At 42.6% G+C, this 20596-nt stretch overlaps 2 pseudogenes; both read left to right on the top strand.

The window, feature by feature from the left end:
- The window catches only part of LOC102486480 (zinc finger protein 605 pseudogene), a 2107-nt pseudogene extending 982 nt beyond the window's left edge, over positions 1–1125 (top strand).
- Positions 1126–4152: 3027 nt separating this feature from the next.
- The window catches only part of LOC102486886 (serine palmitoyltransferase 1-like), a 21131-nt pseudogene continuing 4687 nt past the window's right edge, over positions 4153–20596 (top strand).

A 20596-nucleotide genomic window follows, 5' to 3' on the forward strand; every position in this document is an offset into this window, starting at 1 on the left:
ATACAGGAGAGAAACCCTATGAATGCAATGAGTGTGGCGAAGCCTTCATGAGAAAACCACCTCTTCTTAAACATCAGATCACTCATACAGGAGAGAAGAACTACCAATGTAGTGATTGTGAAGAAGCCTTCGAAAAGTCAGAGCTAATAAGACATCAAAAAATTCATCTAGGAGAGGGAACTGGCAGTTAGCATAATGGCTATGTCGCAGGATTCCCACATAGTCGACCGCGGTTCGCGTCCCGGACCCGGTGGCTTAGAACTCACGCCGGGCGCGTGTGCGTGCGTGCCCAAGATCCCGAGAGGAGAATGGAGAAGGGATTGTGGCATGGCCATCCCCCCTGGGGGGTGATTTCTCACTTTCTGTCTCTATGTCTGTCTCTGTCTGTCGGGTGAACACACGCGCCCTATAGTGAAAAACCTCTCAAAAAAAAAATTCATCTAGGAGAGAAACCCTACAGATGTATTGAATATGGAAAAACATTCTTTGGAAAGTCACAGCTCCTAACACACCAGAGAACACACACTGAGGAGAAACTTTATGACTGCAGTGAATGCAGGAAAACTTTCAGTGGAAAGTCAAGTCTTACTCATCATGAGAGAACACACACTGGAGAGAAACCCTTTTAATGTACTGAATGCAGAAAAGCTTTTGCCTGGAAGTCACAGCTCCTTAGGCATCAGAGAATTCACACAGGGGAGAAATCCTATGAATGTAGTGAATGCAGAAAAGCATTTGTTCAGAAAGCGCAACTCATTAAACACCAGAGAAATCATACAGGAGAGAAAACCTATAGATGCAGTGACTGTGCCAAAGCTTTCTTTGAGAAGGCACAGCTCATTGTACATCAGATAATTCATATAGGAGAGCGACCCTATAACGTAGTGAATGTGGGAAGTCTTTAACTAGAAAATCACACCTAATGAGGCATCAAAGAATCCATGCAGAAGATAAATATTATGGATGCACCTTTAATAGGAAGGTGGGACCACCTTCAATAGGAAGTCACAGCTTTTGATGCATCAAAGAAATCATGTAATATAGAAACCATGTAGGTTCGGTGAATGTGGAAAATCCATGGTTCAATTCCAGACTTTGTAATACTTCTGAGGGCACACAAAGGAGAGGAGATCTGCTGAAGCAGTGACTACTGAACTGCCATAACTGGGGAATCAGGAGTCACTTAACAATTCAGAAAGGAGAGACATTTTTAAAAGTGGACAATGTAGAAAGGCTTTGTTTTGAGACAGCTCATTACACATTAGATGACTCATCATGGTGAAAATACTATTTTGGTAGTACAGGAGCTTTTAGTTAAAAGTCACAGTTATTAAATATCAATATTAAGGAGACTTAAATAGGGTAAAAATACATTGTTTTAACATGTAAGTGGAAAAGTTCTTTCAGAAAGGACTACTCACTGTGAACTAAAAAAATGCTTATAGGAAGAAAATACAAAATATGAGATATTAGAGATTTCATACTGTAGAAGTCCTACTAATTTGAAGAATTTAATAAGCATGATCGTATTGAGAATCCTGTGAAGAAATTGGTGTTCGTTGTATATAAGTTACTATAAAAACTGGTCTGTTTCAGGTGGTAGGTAAATTTACTTAAGTGTGAAGACTTTTCTCTTTGGTGAATTAAACTATCCTATCCTAAATAACTAGAAGCTGTACAGTAAAAAAAAAATAAGAATTTATATTTTATTCATTTATTATTATTTAATTTCCTATAGGACTTGTGCACTCACCAGAGAGAGACAGAGGGAGAGAGGGAAAGTAAGAAAGCAAGCCACCAGGCCTGGGATTTGAACCATGGTCAGCCATGTGGGAGTCCAGAGCCCTACTCCTAACCTGCTGGTCCCTGCCTGAGCATTCTTGTTTTTTATCTTGTTGACCCCTCCATAATTAGGGAAGATTTAGGAAACCTAAGAAACCCTGAGAAGGAGAAAGCTGACCCACTGGATTCAGAATCAGTGGTCCAGGAGGTAAGCATCACTAGATTTGAAAAAGAAGCCTTAGGGGCCAGCAGTTGGTGTGCTGGTTGAGTGCACTGGGCTCCCACATTGCTGACCATGGTTCCAAGTTCCGGACCTGGCGGCTTGCTTTCTTACTTTCCCTCTCTCCCTCCCTCTCCCTCCCTCCCTCTCTCTCTCTCTCTCTCTCTTTCTGTCTGGTCAAATTAGAATCAATTAATTAAGTTAAATAAAATAAGAAACAGAAGCCTTAAAGCCACAGGGAAGAATGGAGAAAATGTTCAGAGAGCCCCTCTCATGGGACAGGTTCATCAATACTGGGTCCTCCCCATACTTTATTGATGAGGAGCCTGAGTAGCACAAAGGCCAGGTGATGTCCTGCATGGCTGAGGCCGTCAGCTGCAGTGGGATGCGTCCAGCTGACTGTGTTCCGGGTTCTTCTCCCTGAGGCCTGTTCCCTTTTGTGTCAATTAACTGTTTTTCCAGCATCTTGTGTTACTTTCATTGTGGATTGCCAATTCCATTAAACACATCCAGGACAGTCGTTTCCTTGGTCTTTTCTGCCTGTGGTGCATTCCTCAGGGTTACCTAGGACGCAGACTAGATAGTAGGTAACTGCAGAGGAAGTTCCAGCACAATTCCCACTGTGCCCTGTGTGCAGTCCTGATGGCTTCTGTTCTGTTCCATCTTACTGTTTCCTTTCGTTAGGGCAGGATGACTTCAATTAGCTTAGCTGGCTTCTGGTCCTAGTTTGACACCATATTTCTGAGCACGGTGTGTGGCTGGAGGATGCTGGAGCAGAGTTCACAAGCTGTCTCCCCCCACATTCTGCTGACCCTGCTGGGCTCTCACGTGGCTTCTGTGTAGCTGGTCACCAGCTTTCTTTGGTGGGGGAACATTTCTAAAAAAACATTCCAGCATTGATTTTAGAAATTGGAAATATAGCTTCTAATACAAACATTTATTTAAACACTTAACTATAAGATCTATAAATCTGCTGCTGTCTTTTTCCTATGATGTTGATCATTTTATATTTCTTCTGTTTGTCTTATTCCAGGTTTTTTCCCCCTAAGATACTCTATTTAGATACTTCTTTCTTTTTTCTTTTTCTCCCTAGGTTTTTGCTGTAGGGTGCGTGCACTTGTCAGAAATAGATGACGAGAGGGAAAGTGAGAAATCACCCTCCCGAGCAGGGATAGCCATGCCGCAACCCCTTCTCCATTCTCCTCTGAGAGTTTAGTCAAATGCACACATGTGCTTGGCATGATTTTCAAGCCACCAGGTCTGGGACTCAAAGCACAATTCGCCATGTGGGATACTGGTGCCTTAACCTCATGCTACCTGCTGGCTCCATAGTTACTTCTTTGTGAAGTTCTAAAATCAAAGCAAATATTTGCAATTCATTTGTCTTAGAATTCTAGCTCTTTTGGGACCAGCAGGTGGCATAATTGTTACATTGCTGGACTTCCACGTACTCATGGCTCGAGTTCTGGACCTGGCAGCTTAAAACTCATGCAGGGAACAAGTGTGTACATGCCCACAATCCTGAGAGATGAAAGGAGTGGAAAAGATTGTGGCATGGTCATCCCCCTTGGGAAGGGGGTGATTTCTCGCTTTCTGTCTCCATCCCTCAGGTCAACACAAACTCTCTATAGCAAAAATCTCTCTTAAAAAAAAAGATTCTAGCTCTTTTGGGACCAGCAGTTAGCATAATGACTATGTTGCTGGACTCCCACATAGTTGACCATGGTTCGCATCCCAGACCTGGTGGCTTAAACTCACGCCGGGCGCATGTGCGTGCATGCCCAAGATCCTGAGAGGAGAATAGAGGAGAAGGGATTGCGGCATGGCTATCCCCCTTGGGATTGTGGCATGGCCATCCCCCTTGGGAAGGGGGTGATTTCTCGCTTTCTGTCTCCATCTCTCAGGTCAACACACACTCTATAGCAAAAATCTCTCTTAAAAAAAGATTCTAGCTCTTTGTCCTTTGTATTTAAGTAGTACAGGGTAATTTATTAAGGATGAAAATTGAAAAATGATAACATTGATGGAAAGGTATCTGATTTTTAATCTGCTTGTCTCTAATTTTACTTCTAGAAAGCAATACAAAAGCCGACAAGTACGCCAGCCCTTCTGTGTTGCGCCTGCTGCCAGGGTAGTGTGACAATGCATGACGTTTTTCTGTGCTGAGCTGTGCTGTCTCTTTCCATCCGAGTCACAACATTGTGATGAATGGAAAAAAGTGCATCAGCTTTGCCTCTTTTAATTTCCTTGGACTGTTGGATAACCCCAGGGTTAAGGTGAGTAGCACATACGGCTGCAGTGAACAGAAGATGTTAATAGGTTACAAGCCTGGGCGTGAGGTGCAAACAAAGGCAGGCTCTCAGGAAGAGAAACGGTGCAAGTCTCCAGGTCTTTTTCTCCAGCAGAGATGTAACCTGGACTTAAACTGGTGGAGACAAGGATATCCAATGTGGCTTAGTGTTGGGTGACAGCCAGAGAGAAAGCCAGGCCCGGAAGTAGTATATGTGTCAGGTATTTGCTCCACCCCTTCTTGGGATATGGCAAGCCAGCATTTCTCAGGAAAACCATGGGCCCACAAATGCAGAAAGTGTGAAGCTTTGAGTTAGCCAGGGTTGGGGATCCAGCTGATGTGATTGGTCCACGTTTAAATCACATACCTTGTTTCCTACCCTGTTCGAATTGTCATATCTAAGAAAAAAAGAAAAGTGGAGGACAGAGAATGAAGCTCTGTGGATTAAAGAGCAGGATGTGCTGATTATGTACATTAAAGTGTATTTTGTTTTACATCTACAAAGGCAGCAGCCTTAGCATCTCTGAAGAAGTATGGCATGGGGACTTGCGGATCCGGAGGATTTTATGGCATGTTTGGTAAGCTTTTGTTGCATTCTTTTTCACACTGCTGTTCTTAATAGTTATAATTCTATTTTTATTCCAAAACTCCTTGGCAGACCTATCTGTATTTAGTTTTGGTGTCATACTAGTGTGCACCATTTCTTACCTAACCTCTGAGAGCATTTTGCCATTGGGAAGCATTGACTGAAGGTGCACTGTGCAGGCCGCAGTGCCCTTCATGTGGGGCAGTGACATTGCACAGCACTTTTGGGGAGAGCTGAATCCCAGGCCATGCCTACCTCTAAGGGGTTGGGAAACAGTCCTAGTGGGATAGCCGCATCCTGGGAAGAAGGGAGAGCAAATATGGAGCGGGAGGAAGAGATAAAGTAGGTTTTTTGTGGAGTGTAGATGAAGGATCATTGACTTCTTTCTGTGTGAATAACCCAAGAACAGGCTGACTAGAAATACTCAGGTGAGTGTCTGATTTTAAGTACTAGCAATTTCTTCATTCAGAGTCTTTGAAGACAGTCCTGGCATTTGTTTTTATTAACTTTATTATCCTTAGCTTCTGCAAGTGTCGGTAAATAATTATTCAAATGAATATATCGCTGGAAATAATGTTCTCACAGTATGTCAGTGTGGAGAAGGTAGAACAAGGTGAACCTCCTGTCTCCTATCATCATTTCCATTTCTGGACCGTGTGGGGGGCAGGGCTAAGTTTACTTGAGTCATGAAAGCATGTCTATGTGCTGACGAGGGTGAAATGGAGCAGCACTCAGAATTGAGCCTTAGAACCCACAGTCTCCTGCCACATCGCTCAGTTACCCAGGTCATGGGCACGTCTGGTGTGTTTCCAGGCTGACCTGGGACTTTCAGTTGCAGTCGGCAGATGGCTTCCAGTGCTATGGTTCAGATCGTTTCCAACTACACCACCAGGCAGTGCCTTTCCCATATATGTGTGTTTTGTTTAAGTTAAGAAGGGAGCATCTTTCTGTTTTCCTTAGCTGATTTGGTGGTTATGTTACTTGTATTGGAAACAGATAAGAATTAATGTCTGGAAGAGATCTCAGAAATGTTGTATTCCCTCATCCTCGTTATTCAGAAGAGGAAGAGAAAGCCACGAGAGGCTAGATGACTTCCTCACAGTCACACAGCTCTCCAGTTTCTGAAAATGAGTACCCACCCACCCTGACGCCCGGTCTTGGTGGTAGGATCAGAAACACGAGCTCAGCTCGATCTCTCCCCTTTAGTCACCTGCAGCTGGGCGCTGTTGGCTTGGTCTTGGTTAGGAGGAAACTATGTCCTTGACAAGCACTGGAAAACTATCAAGGCATTTTTTAGGAGGCTGTTGGTTGTAATCTGATCAAGGCTTTTCTTTCTGTGACTCTTGCTGGGATCAGGAGGTGGCTTTGATAAGAGTCTGTTTTTGTTTTTGTTTTTATTAATTTTTGCTATAGGGCCCATGGGCTCTTTGGAGGGACACAGAGACAGGGAAAGTAAGGAAGCGGAAGCTTTTCTTTCTAATAGATTTTATTTCCATGTTTGGCCCAGGTCCCTGCCTGGAAGTTAATGTGGTTGGACCGATGAGAGATGTATTGCTAAACCAACTTATGAAATAATATTTCAGATATTCAAGACCAGTCTTCCCAAAGTGGTGACACATCCTGTTAAAATAGCTCTGTCATCTTTCCATTTGAGTCACCTGTATAATTGGATCTAAGTGCTTTCACACCAGGGTCTTTTTGATTAATGACTTTTAAATAATTTTCCCAATTGGGTGATTGAGTACATAAGCTAGACCTCAAAGCATCAGTTATGACTTCTAACCTCTGGCCCTGTCCTCTTTGCTGCCATTTCATACCCCCACCACCAGCAATAAAAGACAAGTCACTATCATTAGTTTCTTGTTAACTCTTCCAGACTTTTTTCAGCACATCCAAACCTCTTCTTACATGTTTTTCCTCCCCACTTTACAATAGCTGTAGCATTCTGTACACTGGGTCACTTGCTGTTGAAGAGAGAGAGAGAGAGAGAGAGAGAGAGATTGCTAGAGAGAGGCAGAGGGAAAGTGAGTAAACACCTCCTATGGGGAATGGTCACACCTCAGTCCCTTCTCTATTTCTCCCTCCTTTGGGAATTTTGGGGGCACATGCACATGCCATGGGTCCAAGACTAAAAAACCTCACAGTTGGCCATGTGGGATCCAGCTGCCTCAACCACCAGAAGCTGGCCCAGGGAGCATGTTTTAAATTTAAATTGGATTGGGCCTGTCAGATGTCTAAATAGGCTACTGGAGGCGGTACAGGGAACACACGTTGTGTGTCAGTCCTCTGTAAGCTACTTTATTGGTCACTGGGTCATGCTCAGGCTAAAACGGTAGGTAAGGGTCATGCAGATCTCAGCATCTGGAGGGAGGTTGCAAGTTAATATGCAGTGGCCTGATTTCCACCAGGCACCCAGCCTATGCTGAATAGAGTGCATTGTATGTAAACTCATTTCCTTCCTCTCAACAGTTGTGTTCACTTGTCATTTCTTTTCCTTTCTGTATTTATTTATTGCCCATATTTGTACATTTTGGGTTTTCCAACCAGATTTGTTCCTGTTTTTTCCTTATTCTGGAAGTAATCATTTCAATTATTGTGGTTATATTAAATTACCTTGAAATATTAGCGTAGATAAAACCAAAGAAGCTACTTAGGGTCACTAAGACCAAATTTTAAATCTATAAAATATATGTGTGGTTTAATTATTCTAAATACCATGGGTCCTCTTGGCCTTTGGGTTGAGCAATAAAGTAGGCATGAGGACTCCCTTTTTTCTTAGTAGTTATTTAGTTCCAAGCTTAGAATCTTTTGCATGGGCTGCCAAAAGGTTGCTTTTAATTGTTTTTTTGTTTCCTCCCTGAGAGTATCACCTACAAGCGTCTCAGTATTTTTCAGCCCCATTGTCTGTTTTAGTTCATTCTCAACTTTTCACATGTCACTTACTGTGAATTTCCTGTTTAAGACATGTTCTTGTTTTTACTATTTTATGTAGCATATAGAAGTTAGATGATTAATACAGAAAAAGAAAATGGAGCAGCAGTTGATTCCAGTACATCTAGCCATTAGGCAGAGTGTGCTCCTGTCTCCTAGAGACCTGGAAGGAGAAGCGAGCAAGTTCTTAGACTAGACTCTTAAGGACTATAGGTCTAATATTGCTTCCTGCCTACTTGAGCGTACTTTGGAATGGAGCAGATGGTTTTACCAGGTCATGAGGCCCTCCTTTCCATTAAGGCTGTGGAATCATAGTGCATTTATGATAGTGTCTATGGTTGAACTTTTTGTTTGTTTGTTTGTTTCCTCTTTTCTTTTTGTTTTTGGTTATTGATTTTTGCCATTGGACATCTGCACTTGCCAGAGACAGAGAATGGGAACAAGAAAGAGAAAACAAAAAAATCACCCCTTGGGTGGGAGGGCCATGTTGTAACCTGTTTTCTGTTCTCCTCTCAGTTTAGAGCATACACGTACATGTAAACAGTGTGATTCTCAAACTGCCAGATCCAGGACTCAAACCATGGTTGACTTTGTGGAAGTTCAGCACCTTAATTATCACACCATTTGCTGGCTCCAGTTCCTTTTTTATATTCCAATCTTACCTACATGTGATTTACCCTTGTTGCTCAGGTATCTCTATGTGTAATACATGGTGGCTCTTTGTTCTTAAACTAAGTAGATCAGAAGATGGCTGTGGGCAGGGCTTCATGGTGAGAGGTGATAGGCTTTTTTATGTCCTAAAGCCAATAGTAAGCACTCCTTGACTTGTGTAGTTTTTAAAATAAATTATTTTCTTTCTTTGTTTGAGAGCAGTCACTTAGATCTATGACTGCATGGTTTAACAAGAAGAAAATGTATTCATTAAATTCCTGTATCTGTCACTATTTCCTACTAGCGATGGAATCTTAGTTTTCTTGGTATATGCTGGGAACAGCCCTTGCTCGCACAGCTTAGGACATTTTGGTAAAATCATATAAGATCCTGTGTGTGAGATACTGTGAAGACACTCAGCACTGCAGTGGGTCCTTTTTCTTTCTTTTAAGAATAATTAGTTTTATTGTTTGATTGGTTTACTTTAATTTGCTATAGGGAATTTGCATTCATTGGAGAGGGGGAAAGTGAAAAAGCAAATCTCCAGGACTCAAGCCATGGTCGGCCATGTGGGAACCCAGTACCTTAACCAGTACGCCATCTGTATTTATGTTCTAATGAGTACATAAGTACTATTATTTGTGCTTTGAAGAAACATCAGCCATGTGTCTACTTTTTTTTTCAAGAACAAGATATTTACAGCAATATGAAGCTGTTAAAAGAAAATGTGGTTAGTTAATTATTTCTTAACTGTCCTAAAGTTGACTATTTTATGGTCTTGCCTCGGGAAACAACCAAGGCCATAATCTATCCTCCTTGTAAGAGGGTGAACAGTTGGCTTTTAATAGAAGATAGTCTTAGGAACAGCAGATGGTGTAATGATTATGTGGCTGGATTCCCACATAGTCGACCACAGTTCGAGTCCTTGACCTGGCATCTTAAAACTCATACCAAGCACATGTGCATACATGCCCAAAATCCTGGGAGGGGATTGCAAAAGGGATTGTGGCATGGCCATCCCTACTGGTGGGTGATTTTTCCATCTCTCTCTATCTCTCTGGTGAGTGCATGCACCCTGTAGCAAAAATCTAAAAAAAAAAGAAGATAGTCTTTATTTGAAATTTAGATAACTCAATTAGGAGATAACTTAAGATGTAGCTGGGTTTTCCCTTTTATTCTACAAATACTGGTTTCATTGAGCAAACTCTTACATAACATGTTGCTTGTTTTACACTGGGTATATTCTGGGTGATGGTCAGTAATAGCATGTGTGGTTCTTCCGCCAGCCCTTTGAGGAAGGCATGGCTGTTAGCCTTGTTTGACAGGTGAAGGCCCACATAGACTCAAGGCAGCTTCTGTCTTGTCCAGATACATCCCCAGAGATGGGGAGCCCAGATGACCACCCCCTGGCCTCAGTTTGAGGGCTGTGATGACATGGTAGCCAGGCTCCATCTCAGGTCCTGGTGCTAGGCAAGTGTGAGCAGTTGCTTCAGGTGCAAAGATGTACAAAGCTTCTGCGGAACCTCCCTCCTTGGCCTCTTCTCCACCACCTTGACTCCCAGCAGTGAGTTAGTAAGTGTAGTGCTTCAGTTCTGTTTCATGCACATCCACCACCCCTCAGACGGTCATGCACACAGAAGACATGGCATTGGTAGGTGAGGAACTTTGCCTCCTGCTTGCCACCTTCCCCTCCATCACACAGTCACATCAGGAGAAACAAGCTCTGCAGATACTTGTGTTTACCTGTTACAAAACTTGGTTAGCAAGGCTGACATCAGCCAGAACCCAACATCTAGATAAAAGGAAAATGCCAGTCCTTTTGAAACTTTTGGGACCACTAGGCAAGAACCAGTAAGTCATGTTCCTATTTTTAGCATCATCTTTTAATTTAACAGCAGCTATGTGTGTAGGGTTGTTAGAAAAGTCATGCATTTTGGCATAGAAAAACAGAAAAATATTTTGTGACTTTTCCAACAATCCAATAACAGTTCTGTGACATCTTTTAAGAAGCTTAAATAATGGGACCAGCAGGTAGCATGACATTTAAGGCATTGGACTCCCACATGACCAACCTCAGTTTGAGTCCCAGACCTGGCTCCTTGAAAAATCACCCTGGTTACGTGTGTGTGCCCAAAATCCCAGGAGAAGAATGGAGAGGGGATTGCAGCATGGCCATCCCCCCAGGAATAACTTCTCACTTTCCCTCTCTCTGTTTCCCTTAAGTGGGCACACATACCAAATGCAAAAACCTTTAAAAAAAATAAAAAGTATCAGCTTAAATAAGCAGGGGCCCTGCCAGGCCATCATTCCATCACTCGAGAGTGCCCAGTTCCCTGCCAATGACCATGCTGTAGTGTTCCCTTGAGCTCACTGTACTCCCACCTCTCTCCCACAGAGCTCCCAGGCTGATGGCCTGACTTCCTACTTCCTGTGTCCCACTCTGAGTTCTTCTTGCACAGAGCATGTGGTGGAACTCTGTGGGTTGCTCTCCAGGCTTGGGTCCTTCTGCAGTCAGCAGAGCAAAAGATGTGAAAGAATCCTTTCTCTCCTTGATAATACCTCCTTTTGAGACCACTTCAAAGTTTTAAGGCTTAAAACCAGCCAGTGGCCTGTTTGTTCTAGGGCGTGAAGCCTCGTGGTTTGACCTGTGGGAGTGAAAGGTTGTAAGGAACCATGATTTAAGATGAAAATGAAAACATGTCAGCTTGAAACTAAGGGGGAAAATAGAGGCAAGACATTGATTGGACACAGAAGTGGAATATTATCTGTTAATAATGGGCTCTGTATCCTTAACTAGACTGGTGTGAAGGGTATTCTTGTTGGATAAATTCAACTTACAAGCAAGCTACGTGATACATATATGTAGTGATTAAATGTATAAAATAAATTAAAATTTTAAAAAATTATGACTTAGACCCATTTTTGCATCAGCATACTTAAGCTGCTTTTATAAAAGGATGACTTTTCTTTTTGTACTACACATATGAATTCCCAAGTCTACTTGTAGGAAATTTAGACAGAAACCTAGGCCTGTGGAGTGACAGCAGGTGCTACAGCTGAGCACTGACCTGGATTGTTCATGGGAGGCACTGGAGTTCACAAGACATGGCAGGTCACTGTCTCAACAAAGAATATCCAGTTTGTTTTTTTTAAAATGCAAAAGGCAATACAGATGGAGTCTTTGTAATCCAGCCAGAAGTGTTTGGGGTTTTGGATTTTTTCAGATTTCAGAGTATATTGGGTCATCAGAAAAGTCATGATGCATTTCTGCATAGTAAAATATGGTCATGATTTTTCCAGCAACCCAATAGCTAAGGAGATCCATGGGGTACAGGACCCAGGTCTAAACATAAAATTCATTTGTGTTTCCTGTACACCTTATATACACAGCCTGAAGGCACATTTATATTTGTTATAGTGCAGTACTATACTCTGTCCTGTCAGATGACTTCAGGTGTGGAATTTTCCACTTGTGGCATCAAGTGGCACTCAACATTCTGGATTTTATGTTGTTTCGATTTTTAGATTAGTGATGCTCAGATCATAATAAATTACTGTCAGATATTAGAAAGCCTCAGTGTTTCTGAATGAGGGAAGTTAAAGCTGGTAAAGTCAGTGAGTCTTGAGTCCTTATGGTTGAATGATATACAAGAAAAACCCAGAGTTGAAGCTGTCCCTGTTGTAGCACTTCTCAGAAAGCCAAGTAGCCGATTTCACTTTGGATTTTTGTTTTTGTGTTGTGCTGTGTTTTGTTATAGAGCGTGTGTGCTTGCCAGAAAGGGAAATTGAGTAATCACTCCCTGGGGGGATGGCCACACCATGATCCTTTTACTCCATTCTCCACTCAGGATTTTAGGCAAGCATGCACATGTGCTTGGTGTGATTTTCAGGCTGCCAGGCCCAGGACTTGAACAACGGATGGCCATGAAGGAATCCAGCACTTTAACCACCACGCCACCTGCTGGCCATCCACCTTGTTTTTTATTTTATTTTTTTTCTCGTTTTTTGTTTTTTTGTAGAGAGGTTTTTGCTATAGCACATGCACTTGCTGCAGAGACAGAAAGCGAGAAATCACCCCCCAGAAGGGATGGCCACTTCACAATCTTTTCTTCATTTTCCTCTCCAGATTTTGGGCACACATGCACTCGCACTTGGTGTGAGTTTTAAGCCCCTGGGTGCGAGACTCAAATGATGTTCGACTACGTGGAAGTCCAGCTACGTAACCATTATGCCATCTGCAGGTCCCCTACCTTGTGTTTACAGGGCTTGTATAATTTATCATCAAAAACAGTAGCAATTTAGCCAGAAGGTCAAGGTTTTAATAATTCAGCTGCTTGTTTTCTTGTCTTTATTCTTTAGTGGTATAAAAAGAACTATAAGATTGTGTAACCTTTATGTTTTTTATGTTGACAGATGTTCATTAGGATCTGGAAGATCGCTTGACCCAGTTTATGAAGACAGAAGAAGCCGTCTTTGCCACCAAAGCCTGCGCCATCCCTGCCTACTCTAAGAGAGGGGGCATTGCCTTTGTGTAAGGACCTCTGCCTACTTTCTAGTCACACTTCCTTTGAGAATAACATTGATTGTCATAGAAAATTCCTTTATTAGGATTACCTGCCCAAAATAATTATTTTGTTTTTTTTTGTTGTTGCTTCTATATAAATGCAGTCACCCCAGCCAAATAATTCTACAGAGTTTGAGTGACCTTCGCTTGAAGGGTGCTTGAAAGTGTGGGCAGTCAGGACCAGCAGTTGGTGTAATGGCTATGTTGCTGGACCCCATGGAGTCAACCACGGTTTGAGCCCTGGACCCAGTGGCTTAAACTCATGCCAGGCATGTGTACGTGCATGCCCAAGATCCTAAGAGGAGAGCAGAGAAGGGATTGAGGCATAGCCATCCCCCCCAGCAGGTGATATCTTGCTTTCTGTCTCTCTGTCTCTCTCTGTCTTTCCGGCAAGTGCACATGCCCTATGGCAAAAATCTCTCCAAAAAAAAAGTGTGGGCCGTCACTTAACTGCCTTTATGGTTGTAGTGTGGTATCCAGGGGAGGCGAGCCCCCTGCCTTCCCCCTGCCACTCTGAGGCCATATGGCATCCCTGTGAGTCTCTTGTCACAGACCAAGTGGCCTGCCATACTGCCTGGTCATGCAGCTCCACCCCAACATCACCTGCCCTGCACACTGCTGCTCTGCTGACATGGTATCACAGCTTTGGAAGAGCACAGAGCCGTGCTCCCAACTGCTTGCGAGCAGATCTGCACACCTGCGTGATGCACCCAGAATGCACCAGGCTGCTGTTCACATGAAGGGTGAGGCCAAGGCAGCATAAGGGTTGGCATGGCCAGGCCACTGTTCACAGTCAGAAGCAGTCACCACTCGAGCCCACAGCACTGTCATCCAGTGAGTGCAGCCCATGCCTCTGTCACCCACTGAGTGGACTGTTAAGTGGCTCTTAATTTTAGGTCTCAAATTTACTGTTGTTTCTTTTTTTTCCTTTCCAACTCTATAGCTACATTAATCTGTTCAAGAAGTGCAAATGTGATTATTGCTTACTTCATTTAATACATATCAGAGCATCCACTGTTTCGAGAATAAAGACCCACTCCTTATCATGGTCTTGTGAGTTCTGAACCACCTTTTCAGGCTCTCTCTGTGTGACCGTTTCCCCTCCGTTCCTTCCCCACTCACACTGCCTGCCAGGGTTGCTCTGCTTCTGAGGCCTCCCTTACACATACTCACACTGTTCTGCTCACTTACCCCTGACTTGCTGGATTCTCCTTTTGTTTGTTTCTGATTCTTGCTAGGGCCCTTTGCCTAGGATCACATTTACCATTTAGTAGTGCTCGAGAAATACCAATTGAGTGAATATTTGAATGACAGCTGGAGCTCCCAGGCACTGAACCTTAGACCTGCCCACCTTAGTCCTGTGCTGTCCTGTGACCACTCACCTTTGGAGCTGCTGCTTGTGCAGTGGCAAAACCCTCCCTTACACTTACAGCATAGCCAGCTGTCTCCAGGGTTCCAGGGCACATGGATCCTTTCCTCACTATCACCTGGCAGCCTGGAGCAAGCCAGCAAACGGCCCCATCCTCAGTTCTTCTGTATGCACGTGTGACCATTAAAATAGATATTCATATTAATTTTGCCCATAGTTTTAAAAATCAACAGAAAAAACTCATAATAAACTTAAGAGCCATTGCTGCCTTTTTTTTTTTTTTTTTTTTAGAATTATTTAACATTACTTACTCATTTATTTTAAGTTTGATGGGGGGATGGGGGTGCTGGGGAGAGGAAAGACAAGCCACCAGCCACCAGGTTTGGGACTCAAATTGTGGTCAGCCATATGGGAGTCCACCGCCCTTAATCACCATGCCACCTGCTGGCCCCAGCCATTGGTTTTTAAACAGCATTTCTAGAGTTTTAATCCAAGCCGCATTGCAACGGCAATGTTTTCCAGTATCACTTTACAAAACATCCACGATAAATTCCTTTTTGAGTTTAAATGTAGAAAGTTATGGTTACAGGTGAACTTGTATGCTTCCTCTCTCAGATAATAAATAGTACATTGTCTTTTGGGTCTTAACTGCTGAAGAACCTAACTTAAATTCACTTTCATGTGTTATACTCTGTGTCTTAAAACTTTAGTTTCTCAGCTGACTCCATAGTGCAGTTAACTGCTGTGCATAGAAAGCCAGATCCCACTTGGCCAACCATGGTTCAAATCCTGTCCCAGCAGCTTGGAAAATGCCGTATGTTTTCATGCTGCCAGGGCCGGGACTGGAATCTGGTTGGCCATGTGGGATTTAGCTTCCATCGCACAATGGTTGTAAGGCCTGCCTGAGGGATAGTATCTTACAGTTTATTTTCTTGTTCTGGTTTTGGTATTGGCGTAATACTTCACAAAATTAATTGAAAAATATTTTGTTTTCTGGAGCTGATTGTATAGGGTTGTTTTTAATTCTTTAAATGTTTGATAGAATTCTCTAATGAAGCCATCTAGACTTGAAGTTTTTTTTTTTTTTTTAAACTGTTATATTGTGTGTGTGCTTGCCAGAAGGAGAATTGCAATCCTTTCTCCTCTGTCCTCCTCTCAGGATTTGGGGCATGCTTGCACATGCAGCAGGTGCATTTCTTTTTTTCTTTTTTTTGAGATGTCTTTGCTATAGTGTGTGTGTGCTCTCCAGACAGACAGAGAGATAGAAAGCAAGAAATCAACCCCCAGGGGGGGATGGCCACACCACAATCCCTTCTTCTCCATTCTCCTCTCGGGATCTTGGGCATGCATGCACATGGGCCCAGCATGAGTTTTAAGCCACCAGGTCCAGGATGTGAGACACGGTCGACTATGTGGGAGTCCAGCAACATAGCCATTACACTAACTGCTGGTCCCCAGCAGGCGTATTTCTCAAGCTGCTATGTCTAGGACCCTGACTACACTAGATCCAGTTGCTCTAACCACCTGCTAGTGGCTGGCCCGAGAGATTTCTTTTTTGAAAGTATTCTAGTTATGAAGTCAGTGTCCTTATACTTATGGGCTACTCAGATTATCCGTGTCATATTGAATGAGTGAAAGTAGACAGTCTGTGTTTTAAAGGGATTGACCCATTTCTTCTCAACTGTCGAATGTATATGCGAGGTGCTATTTCTGATGTTCCCGTATTTGTCTAACGACTACCGAGTCTGTAATGATAGCTCCTGTTTCATTCCTGGTATTAGTGGTTTGTATTTTTTCTTTTTTTCCTTTGTCAGTTTTGTTAGAGGTTTGTCAGCGTTACTGGTCTTTTCAAAGAATCAACTGTTTGATGATTTTTCTCTGTTGTATTTCTGTTGTCGGTTCCATTGACTAAATGATTTCCTATCTTCTGTTCATTTTCCATTTATTTTGTTCTTTTTCTGGATTTTGAGGTGGGAGTTTAGATTATTAATCAGAGTCCTTTTCTCTTTTCTAGTTAATCTATTTAATGAATTTCTCTCAGGACTGCTTTATTCACAGATTTTTGTGTTTTATTTTTTAATTGACAATATATTTCATTGCATCTTTTTAAAAATTTACCTTTGGACTTTCTCTATGACTCTTGATTATTAGAAAGTGTATCATTAGGGGATTTTAAGTCCCTGCAGTTTGTGTTAAGGCTTATGATGTATTCCACGCAGTGTGTCCACGGATACTCAAGAGGAATGTATCCTGCTGTTGGGCGGTGGGTATTCTGTAAATGTAAGTTAGAGCTTGCTGGCCGGTGTAATATTGGGCTCTTCCATAACGCATCCTTGTCAAGTTTCCAAATGGTTGTTTTCTCTGTCATTTTTGAAAGGGTAGTGAAGTAATTTAAGTGTAATTGTGGATTTATCCATTTGTCCTTTCAGTTTTATCAATTTTTGCTCACACATTTAGCAGCTCTGTTGTTTATGCATATTTGGGATTATTCCATTTTCTCAGTGAAATGACCTTTTTAGCATTATCTAATATCCTGGTAGTAGACATACTTTATCAGCTATTCTCATTATACTTACTTTATATATTTGTGTGTGTGTGTGTATATGTATATATGTGTGATGTGTGTATTTTTTTTTTTGAGAGGTTTTTGGTATAGGGCATGTGTGCTCACCAGGCAGACAGAGAGAGACAGAGAGACAGAAAGCAAGAAATCATCCCCCAGGGGGGATGGCCATGCCGCAATCCCTTCTTCTCCAATCTCCTCTCGGGATCTTGGGCACGCACGCACACGCGCCCGGCGTGAGTTCAAGCCACCTGGTCCGGGACTCAAACTGCGGTCAAGATGTGTGTATTTTTATGCTACCTTTGTCATAGAATTTTAAATTAGTTTTTTGTAGACAGCATGCAGTTGGGTCATGCTTGAGCCACTATACCTGTCTTTGAATTGTGTGCTTTATTTTGTGTTTAATGTAATTACTGATATGGTCTAAATCAGCCATTTTAATTTTTGTTTCTGGTTCTCTCTACTTTTTATTTCTCTATTTTCATTATCCTGCCTTTTTTCTTTTCTTTTTTCTTTTTTTTCTTTTTTTTTTTTTGCTATGGGGCACATACACTTGCCAGACAGAGAGACAGAAAGTGAGAAATAATCCCTCAGGGGAGATGACCATGCCACAATCTCTTCTCCTCCATTCTCCTCACGGGATCTTGGGCACACATGCACATGCGCCTGGCATGAGTTTAAGCCACCAGGTCCAGGATTTGAACTGTGGTCAACTATATGGGAGTCCAGCGACATAGCCATTATGCTAATTGCTGGTCCTTTACCCTGCCTTTTTGTAGGTTAACTCAACTTATTTTAGAATTACTTTTTTTATTTATGTTTTTGAATATTTCTCTTTGTAAACCTTTTTTAGTCATTGCTCTAAGTGTTATATGTATATTATTAGTGGTGGTGGGTGTCATTTTACCAAGGTATAGAATCTTTATCTTTCTATACATCCCTTTTGTCTCATTTGTATTATAATTGTTTAATTATTTCCTGCACATACATTGATAACCATGTTGTAAATTTTGTTTAATGGGCTTTTGTTTTTTGTTGTTATTTGTTTGTTTTTGTCATTTTCTATCATGCCTGCTAATAGCAAATTCTTAGTTTATTTTCAGCTGGGAATGTCTTTACTTCGGCTTCATCCCTGAAGGATAGATCATGCTAGTTACAAGATTCTTGATTGAAGTTTCCTTCCTTTCAGCATTTGAGATATGCTTGACTTTTTTCTGGGGAAATCTGTCACTTCAATTGTTTTCCCCTGTATGTAAGGCGCAACTTCTTTTCTGGCTGCTCCGAGGATTTCTCCTTGTCCTTTGTGTGCAAAAGTTTGATGTCTTGCATCGTAGCATCTATTTGCTGAGGTTCGCACATCTGCCTCTCAGTCAGTAGGTTCAGAAGCTGCTTGCCAAGTTGGGGGTGTTTTCAGCTGTGATTTCTTCTGAGTGCTTTTAGTGCCACCCTCTTCGGCTTCTCCTCCTGGAACTCCCATGGAGTTACATCCTGCATCCTAGTTTCTCCTGCCTCTACTCTGTGTGCACAGTGAGTGGTCTCTGTCATGTGCTCAGTTACTCGGTCATTGTCTCTCCAGAGGATTCTTATTCTGTGTATCTTCTATTCCTCCCGTAGGCTCTCTGATACTTTACTTGTTTGGAACATGTTTGTAATTATTCATCAAAGCATTTCTATCATGGCTGTTCTAAAATTGTCCTGAGGTGACTTTGGATGTCTCTGTCATCTCTGTATTGGTATTAGCTTTTTTTTCTTCCTTCTCTTTGACACATTCTGATTCTCGGTATAGTGATAGTGGGCTGCAACTTAGATATTTTCTTCTTATGCTGTTATCGCCTCTACCTTGTTAAACTGTCTGTGGTAATTGTCTCTCTCTGCCACTGATCCAACCACAAGAGAGTTGGGGAGACTGCTGCCTCAGCACTGTTCCTTCTCTTTGACACATTCTGATTCTCGGTATAGTGATAGTGGGCTGCAACTTAGATATTTTCTTCTTATGCTGTTATCGCCTCTACCTTGTTAAACTGTCTGTGGTAATTGTCTCTCTCTGCCACTGATCCAACCACAAGAGAGTTGGGGAGACTGCTGCCTCAGCACTGCCAGAGGGAAGAGCAGTGCAGGGTCCCTCCCACCCTGGCCTCCATTATTCCCAACGTGGGGGTTTCCTCACCGCTGCTGGCTGATGGTTCTAGTCCTGACTTTTGAGGCCTCCTCTGATGGTGTCCAGGTGGAGATGCAGATGGGCCCTGTTATTGCCAGGTGTAAGCTCAGGCTCTCCAGTTGATCCCCACTGACACACAGTGGGGAGCAGGGGCCCATTTTTATCAGCAGGCAAGAACCAAGTCTTGGCTCCCTCTTCAGCTTTCTCTGTCACCACCATGAAAGGGGTGTCAAGGTGCCCTGTTACAGCCTCTCTGCTGGTGTGGATGGGGCTGGAACCACCTTTTTCCTGTGGTGCTCGGTGACAATGGAATTTATCCAGATGTTTCTGTCTCCCTTGGTTGCCAGTATTGGTTTTCTTGCCAGAGTAATGGCAGAGTAATGTGTCAGTCAGACCAGGGTACCACTTAGAGTGAGGTGTGCCAATATTTTGGTATTTCTTAGAAAGAGAAATGTCTGCATAAACTGATATGCCATCCATAGCAAGATGCTTGATGCTTTCAGAGAGGGTGAAACATGGCCGGCCTGTGTTTCTCTGAGGGCTTAAATGTGGCAGTTGTGCAGAAAGAACCTGCAGAGTGAAGGGTAGAAATGTTCAAGTGTTTTATATATTTGCCATGTTCAGATTAACAACTGAAGATTGGTCAGTTTACAAAAGCAAGCCCTCTTTTTCTGAAGATGTCGACGAGACCATTTGAACCCCAGTTTAATGGGTCTCTCTTCCTCGCAGAGATAGAGCAGCTTGCTTTGCTATTCAGAAAGGATTACAGGCATCATTCAGTGACATGAAGATATTTCATCATAATGATATGGCTGAACGGACGTGATTGCTAAAAGAACAAGAGATCAAAGATCTAAAGGTAAGATTCTTTTGAAGAAAATTATACAGCACTTGTGTACTTTCTAACCAGCTAAATTATATATGAAATGGTAATTTGTCATTGATAACTGCCTGCAGATCACATTTGGATATTATGTAAGGGTGTTCCTGCTTATTCATTATGCTTCGTGCTGGAGAGCCAAATCTGATGATAGTTGCCATGTCATTGCCATAATTACATTGGTCATATTTGGAGAGAAGTAATCCAGGAAGCTTTTTAAGCAGGAGTTGGGGAAGGGGACAGTGAGAAACAGAAAGAGACAACTTGTGTTGGGGTGGGGATTTCTGTTCTCAGGCTACACAGTAGCACCAAAACACAGTGGGGCGTAGGTCAGAAAAAGAACCTCAGGAACTCAGCATAGGTGTAGGCACATCAGGGTAAGTCATGAATTAGATGGCCTCTGGCCAAAGTTGCTGCTGAGCAAAGGTGCTGAAAGCCACATGGCCAACTGTGCATTCAGTCCCCAGCCCACCTAGCTGTCTGAAACATGCCAGGCATGTGTGCTCCTCTCCAAGATCCAGAGGTACTAGAGGACTGGGGGCAGGGGTTCATGGCATGACAAGACCATGTGAGGGTGCTCCTGCACATTCCTGTCTCTTTCC

Source organism: Tupaia chinensis, unplaced genomic scaffold, assembly GCF_000334495.1.
Source record: "Tupaia chinensis unplaced genomic scaffold, TupChi_1.0 Scaffold000409_1, whole genome shotgun sequence".
Lineage (NCBI taxonomy): Eukaryota > Metazoa > Chordata > Mammalia > Scandentia > Tupaiidae > Tupaia > Tupaia belangeri.